Source organism: Photinus pyralis, unplaced genomic scaffold (assembly GCF_008802855.1).
Source record: "Photinus pyralis isolate 1611_PpyrPB1 unplaced genomic scaffold, Ppyr1.3 Ppyr1.4_LG8, whole genome shotgun sequence".
Taxonomy (NCBI): domain Eukaryota; kingdom Metazoa; phylum Arthropoda; class Insecta; order Coleoptera; family Lampyridae; genus Photinus; species Photinus pyralis.
Window position 1 is genome coordinate 1,973,359 of NW_022170819.1, and position 7,894 is coordinate 1,981,252.

The window sequence follows — 7,894 nt, forward strand, 5'->3', positions numbered from 1 at the left end:
GATGGTAAATGTTCCTCAAAAGTAGCCATCTTGAATTTTTTTTTGACATCAATTCTAAATTAAACGTATCAAAGACAGGCACTTTTATATAAAACTTTTTTTATATCTCTTATACTTTCGATGATATAAGACATTCAAGGAAATGACCAATTTTAGTTTTTTTGAATTTACGTCGAACCTATGCGACATTTGGAATTTCCAAAAGGAAATTTTAAATAAGCATCTAAAACTGCAAAACATTGCCCATTTAACCAATTCTGTATCCTTAATAATAACAAAGTTACCCATTCAATCCCACCCGATCTGTGACACACTGTACATATATATATTAATTATACAGGGTGGTTCAAAATTGCGTGCAAAGATTTTAAGGTCGTATTTACCAGTCAAAAATAAGAAATTTTTGCATATAATCGCATGTCCTAACTTGTTTCATTTTCTAGATACAGGGTGTAAAAGTTTTTTTAAAAGTCGGTTTTTATTTATTTTATTTCCACCGAAGGACGGCCCTAATGACGACAAATAAGCCTACCAAATGTTATTAAAATCGGCTGAAAAGTGTTTGAATAATTAATAAAAAACCGATTTTTTGTGTTGGAAGTCCACATTTTGAATATGCCTCTTTTGGGACTATTGGATTCGGGAGTGTCGAGATCTGTTATTAATAAAACCCTGTTTCCCAAATTACAAAATTAACGTTATATTAATCAACCTACGTCATGTCTTATTGCTGATGGTAGCATCATCACTTCTTGGGTCCCTATTTTGCTGGGCCGAGACAGATTTAGTTTTTTGGGGGTTTGCGACTTAGTTGCATGAATATTAAGCCACCCCCAAAAAGTGCTTGTTCTCGATATTTCAAGAATATCTATCCACTTTGGATTTCAGACGTTTTACTGACCTTTAGACATCAATTGTGTCTTGCGACTATCTAAATTTTTATGGAGTAAAACCTAATGTAGATAATGTTGCCCATGGTACAACTGAATAATTAATCCACCTACAAGGCACTTTATGCATTATCATTTCAAATCAGCATTTATATAGCTATTACCGTGCAATAAATAAGGTTATTAAGTAATGTTTCACAATTTCTGTAACTCATTAGCTATGGAAGCGAGTTTTAAGTTGCAAATAAAACGACAAAAGTAGTACACGCCTCTAATTTAAGACACATAAGTTGGAAATTCGAAGCACTTCGTTTGTTCAATAGAAATTTCACTTTCAACATAACGAACTTGAAAGTCGACTACATGTAAACAACTACAACAAGATTATTACACTTTCCTTAATAAACTTTCCTCGTATACAAACTTGGCAATTCCGTTTTTAATTGTAACTCGAGAACGTAATTTCCATTTTAATTCTTGCGCAAAAGGCGAGCTTCGCGTCGAAAACTGAAGTTTTCGATCAAAACATCAAAGGACGAAACTCTCGCTATAATATGCGAAAATTTATTCAAACCTGAGGAGCTTCTCTCTCTTGTGGATGGCGCTTTCGGTGTGGGGGACAAAACAAATCAAATTTATCGTGATGTGATCGAGACATTGGTCGCTTTGAGGAATACTTTTCGCGATCTATATTTGTTTTATATGTGAAAGGATTTCTATGGCCATTCCTGTCGGCGCTTTTACGGGATACGACAATTCTTGTTGACGTTTTGTCTTTTAGGGAATTTGTTCCCTGTATAATCAAGTCTTTAAAGCACGCGCAACGAGTTTAATGGCACGACGCGTTTCTTATAGTATTTTTTATTTACCTGCAATATAATTTAAAAATAAGTGAAATACAATGAAATCATATTGACGTTATACTCGAATACATGTCTTATTAAGGGACTGTGTGTTCGTAATTCCCGCATTGCCATGGAAATATCACTTGACCCATATAAATCACCATATTTTTCAATAAAACGATTTCGGTTGAAAAAATAATTCACCGTCCATTAAATAGTTTGTTGTAAAATTTAAAGAAAGGTTGGTCTTAATCACGAAGTCAATTTTTCAAATTTTTTATTACGAGCGGTTTCAGATCGTCTGGGAACCAAACCAAACTCTCCTTCTTCCACTTGTTCACTAATTTCGTCTTTTGATAACGACGCTTCAATTTTTTTCGTTTTTCTGGAAAAAGTTAATTATTTGTTTGGAAAAAAACGTCAAAGCAACCAGCACACTTTGCCATTTTGTGATTTTCGTAGTTTTAGTTAAGATGAAGATAAAAGTAAAATTTAACTGGTGTTCCTTTGCGTCTATACTCGACTACAAAATAGCGTAAAACATTTGTTTAAAATGTGCGATTATGATAGTCGTTTTTGTTATAACAATTACTCCTATCATAATCGCTTAATGTTTTAATATACTATCTTATGCTTAATATTTAGTTATTTGTCTATTAATCGTTAGTTTGATTTTTTGTAACACTATTAACATTTATTTCTTTGTTGCAGGTGAGTGACATTTGCTTCAACCTTATTATCATGTTGGTGGTTGGTGAGTAGTTATGGAAATACACAATATTTTCGATTTTGTAAAAATTTGCTTGCCAAATAGCAAATAAAACAATTAATGACTACAAATTGAACTGAACGTGAGATAATAAAATAGTCAAAATTCAAAAAACGGGAATATTTACTCAGTATTATTTAATAGGGGTTGTAATAAACTAAATATAGCAAGGTTGAAAACATGTTAAATTAACATGATATCCTTCGCAATGGCACAGATTAATAATAATCTGTGGCTATGGTATTATGCAGATTAAATTTCTAGGCAGCATGAATGAGCCTCCTCCCTAGTAAATTATGTAGGGATTTTTAGTCCCGTTACATTCGACCGCATTGTGGATTCCTACAAAATTATCATATCACGTTTTGCAAAAGGAATTGCAAATTAATCCGAATGGCAAACTATCAGGGGTCGCAATCGATTTCAATGCGCTCGATGGTCCGGTTTTACACCTGTGGTCGAAAGTCAGAAACGGCATTCGCACCCCATAATGGCACCAGGTCCGTTTTTCTCATCGCCGCACGTGTTTTTTCGCCAATTCAACTGTCAAACTATGGGAAGGTTTTGAAAAAAAGGTTCATTAATGAGAAATTCGGCTCCTTCGAAGCGCAACATCAGCGGGAAGTAGTTACACTTGAATGTAAAGGGCCCTCTAATTTAAATGCCCGGAAGGGCCCTTTGAAATTACTTACGCTCAGATGATTTTCTTCGACTTACCCCGAACCGGAAGGCCCGACTTAGATATTAACGAAAATTGTATTGCGGAGGCATGCGCCATAAATTAACAAAATTGCCTTTTTATTTCTAAATTATTGGTCGATTGTATGTCTTAAGGTTAAAGAGCGGCGTTGTTTCGCAATAAAGGTGAAAGTTTTACGATCGGGTTATTTATAGTCATGATCGACGCGTCCATTATTATTATTATTCTGCAATTTTGCGTGGTGACCGTTTCATTGAATGGATTTGCATTTGACACGTCTGCAATTTGAATTTTGCTCGTGACGCGTCCGATTTGTGCGCGCTAATCTGCATTCAAATACCGCAGTTGCAATGTTATTATGAAGGCAAATCTCGGCTCGCTTAATGCAGGTGTCCCACTGTTCCTTTCATGTGCAAGTGGATATTCAACTTTGTGAGCCTGTTTAATAATACAACGAAAAAAAGCAGCAACTATTAACCTATATAGTTGTGAATGAAACCGAAATTCATTGAACTCGTTTGTAACGAACGTACAACATCCCTTAAAATGGCAGTAGAACTGTACCAATTTTTTTTAAATAATTTCATACATCATACAAAGAAATTACTTGTGGAAATATAAGTACCATGTAACGATGTCTGCATCAATTTTTCTCATAAGCTAGAATTTTGTTTTTGTTCCTCAATCCAACCCTGTGTGGGAACGGGGAAAGAATATTTCCACTGCAGAGCGCACTGCATGCGGTAAGAGTCCGCTAATCAAAGGCATCCATCCGGTTCTTAACACTGCATTTTTATGAAAAAGGAATTTTTTTCCTCATTTATACTTCACTTTAACTCAAAATTAAAAATCAACATAGTCGGAAGATCGTACTCTCAGTTGCCTCCTTTTCAGCCCTCAGAATTTTGTTGATTAGAACTTTTGCATTGAGCAAAATATTTTTTTGAAAAGGTAAGCAGCTATTTTACACTTCATTTTGAATCAACATTAAAGGTTAACGATAATCTAGTAGTAGTCACCCTTGCTGTTGCACACTTGGGTAGTAGGCATTGGGGGTAACTTAGGGTAAAAAAAAGAATATGCAGGTCGATTCAAATTCGAGAGGGGATCTCGAAAACTGTAAGAAATAGGTAGGCAAAGCCGTTTTGAAACTGGAAAAATTCCGAGTACTTTCGGAGATATCCTGAAAAAATCGAAATTTTGCAAAATTGTTTTTATTTTTTACTAAAGTTATTTAAAAAGATATTTCAAAATAAATGACACATTATTATGGCCACTTTTTTCCCTCTACAGGAAGCTAGTTCTTCGGTTAACCATCATCAACTTTGTTTTTTCTTATGGAAGTCAGTTTTACATTTAATAAATCATTTTTTTCTGATTTCAAAAATGTAAGCATCATTATTTTTTAAAATATTGTTTAATATCTTCTTTTCTACCGGCCAAATTTTGTTTTGGGTAGCGTATGTATGCAGCTTCTTGTGTTTTTACGAATTAATTGCGCCATTTCTTATTAAAAATAGTGATATTTAGATTTTTGAAATCAGAAAAAAATGCTGTATCAAATGACACGTATGAAACCGATTCATCGATCGGTATGAAAAGGTTCCCGCCTCAGATGGCAACGTTGGAAAATGAATATCAAATATTGTACCAACAAAGTCACACCTAGCGGAAAATAATTTTATAACGGAGACGGAAATAATCTAAAAATGGAGTACAAGTCTAGAGAGTGAATTGGCAAAACTACACCAGGGAAATATTTGCAGAAATGCCCAGAATGTGGCGAAGAACACAAGATTTATGTATTCGAGAAATTCAAGACGAAATCTGTGTAAGAAAAACGACTCTGCTATATATGTTTCAATGCCGGTCACAATGAAGGGAGCTGCAAGAAAGACAGTGTATGTGGAAAGTACGGATGGAAAGGCAGACATAAGTTCTTACATGAAGACATAAAGAATATAAAAAGAGATGCAGACATCTCAGCGGACGGAAACGCGGTAAACCAGGTTGTAGAATGGGAATTCTTTTATAAAAATTGAGAGAAGATAAAAATCCTTGCTTCACTTGTCACCTTTTCACGATACAGACTAATAGCAAAGTGTACAGATACGAGGATTGTGAAGAAGTTAGGAATCTCAGGAAAAAAGGTCACTATCGACTGGACGAAGTGGTGACAATGGATAATTAGAAGAAAAACTAGCACGAATAAGGTACAGAAGAGGAAAATCTAAACGATGGGATTTCTGTAAATATGTGCCTTTAATAGAATGTGAAGACTGCAAGATCCATGTTGATAGGGAAACCACATCTAATTATTGTGGCCACCAGAAGACATGGAGCTCCCTTCATAGCAGAGACTCCTCTTGGGCGGGTAACGTGTGGGAAAATGATGGAAATTAATGAATTGATGCAAACAGAAAAAAATTTACATGTTGGAAAAATCGAAGAAGTAACAGATGACCTAGGAACCTTATAGTGCAGCAAAGCTTTGGTATAGAAAATTTTGGAGTAATAGTCCATAAAGATAACTTTCGAACTTTGGAGGAAAAAACGCGCTAAAAATGATGGAAACACCGCAAAAAGAGTCGGAGATCGCTTTGTTGTAGAAAGGTGAAAATAAGAAGCTAGCTACCAGATTGCAGGGGAGTTGCTAGGAAGAAGGTAATGTATTTGGATAGGAAGATCGATAAAAACGTAGACTTTGGGAGACAATACTGAAGATCTGAATTCCCAAGGAATTGCTATAACTGCCGATATTGCGGAAATGTTCCACCAAGTGAAGGAAGAAAGATAGATGCGCGCAACGATTACTGTGGAGACGAATGAATCCCAAGTTTGCCTGGAGTTTATGAAATGCAGATGATGCTGTTTGGGATAGTATGCGAGCCTAAGAGTTATTAATAGAAGAGAATGTCCAAAGATTCTTCATTTAGATACTGGAACGAATTTCTGCGGGGCAGCGACTGAAATAGAGAGTGCATGGGATGCTTTGTATGTCAGAAAAATATCCGAAAATCTTAGTCTACAAGGAATACTTTGGGAATTTATTCCACCAGGTTGGCCTTCGATGGGAGGTGCTTGGGAGAGTTTAATTCGTTCGATTAAAAAAGGCAGGCAAGGATAGGATTGTGCGGGTAGTTGATGTGAAGACCCAATTTGGAACCTACCGGGGACCAGTATCCAAATTGGCGTAATTATGTGGGAAGGTTTTTGTATCTACACTATTTTCACATAACCTCCAATTTTCCTAGAAAAACCGGAAACACTGTTTTTATCTTTTTTATTCTTATTTTTGCGAATAAAAGTCGTAGGGGTTTGAGATTTGGAGGAAACATAGCATGTTTTATATGATAGAAAAGGAGATAATGGGCCCGTAAAGTTGCACCGTTTCCAAGATCTCACGATTTCTGAAAAAAACCACCCCTTTTTCAAGGGGATGAAAAATCTATATTTTTTCATTGTACAGAGGTGCACCAGGTAGCAAAATTTTCGTAAGGACTTAATCAAAAATAAAAAATATTATTCCAATAGAAAAATTTTAAGAAAAGCGGAAAAAACTGGGGGAACAGTTTTAAGATATACCGTTTTTGACAGTAGGTAAATAGCTTTTTTTGCAAATAAATTAACGTATTGGATCCGCGCTAATAAAAAGTTTTTGAAATCTGTCTTCTCTCTCCTCTTTAATGTTGCTAAAATATTTTCTTTTGTTTCCCAGTGCTCAACTGCCTTAATTAAAGCACTTTATTATTTCTTTTTTCTGCATTTTACCGCAATAAAAGCAATTCGAAGTAAAATCGAATTCTTTTGCTTCCTGAACAATTTGTTTTTGTTCACTAACTCTTCTTCCTGTCTGGTTTACAGTTGATGGGATTAAGCTGGGTCTGTTGATCGTTAATTTACAGGAATTATGAATAAATTTCTCACGAAGTTTATTCTAGGTTTTACATCTTAAATCATTTGCTTTGTCCGGTAAAACTAACTTTCTTATTGCAGATTTTGCAAGTTTATTATCAACAGGCCCAACGCAATTGCATCAGCTCTATAAAACAGGCAGGAAGAAGAGTCAGTGAACAAACATAAATTGTTCAGGAATCAGGAAGCAAGATAATTTGATTTTGTTTCGAATTGCTTTTATTGCGATAAAAATACAGAAAATAGTTATTTATATAACAAGAGCGCGAAGTTCAATTTCGCGCATTGAGACTGAAGGTATTTTGACGAGGCGAAGCCGAGTTAAAATATCAGTCAAATGCGCGAAATAACTTCGCGCTAGCGTTATATACAATATTTTTTCTACAACTGAACCGATTGTTAATTAAATTTGCTGTTTAAGTTCAACTTTGTCACGTGCGCGAAATACTTTTTTTCATGTTGACGATTTCGCGCACGTTGTCAATAGCAACCTTACTTATTAATTAACCGTTTAAAAATCTAGTACTTCGCGTTTCGAAATCCGTCAGAAAATGACAGGTTTTTTTGACAGTTGTAGAAAAAATAAATTAATATACTCAGTGACATGGAAATTGCAACACCAAGAAGGAGTTGGAATTTTTTTACCAAACTTGGCAGAAACGTTTAGCTACTAAAAGGTAACAATTGATTAAAATTTAAAAGAAAAAGGATGAAATATAAACATATTTTTATTAATAATAATAGTAGTCCCTCCCTATTGGTTACGCACTCCCTC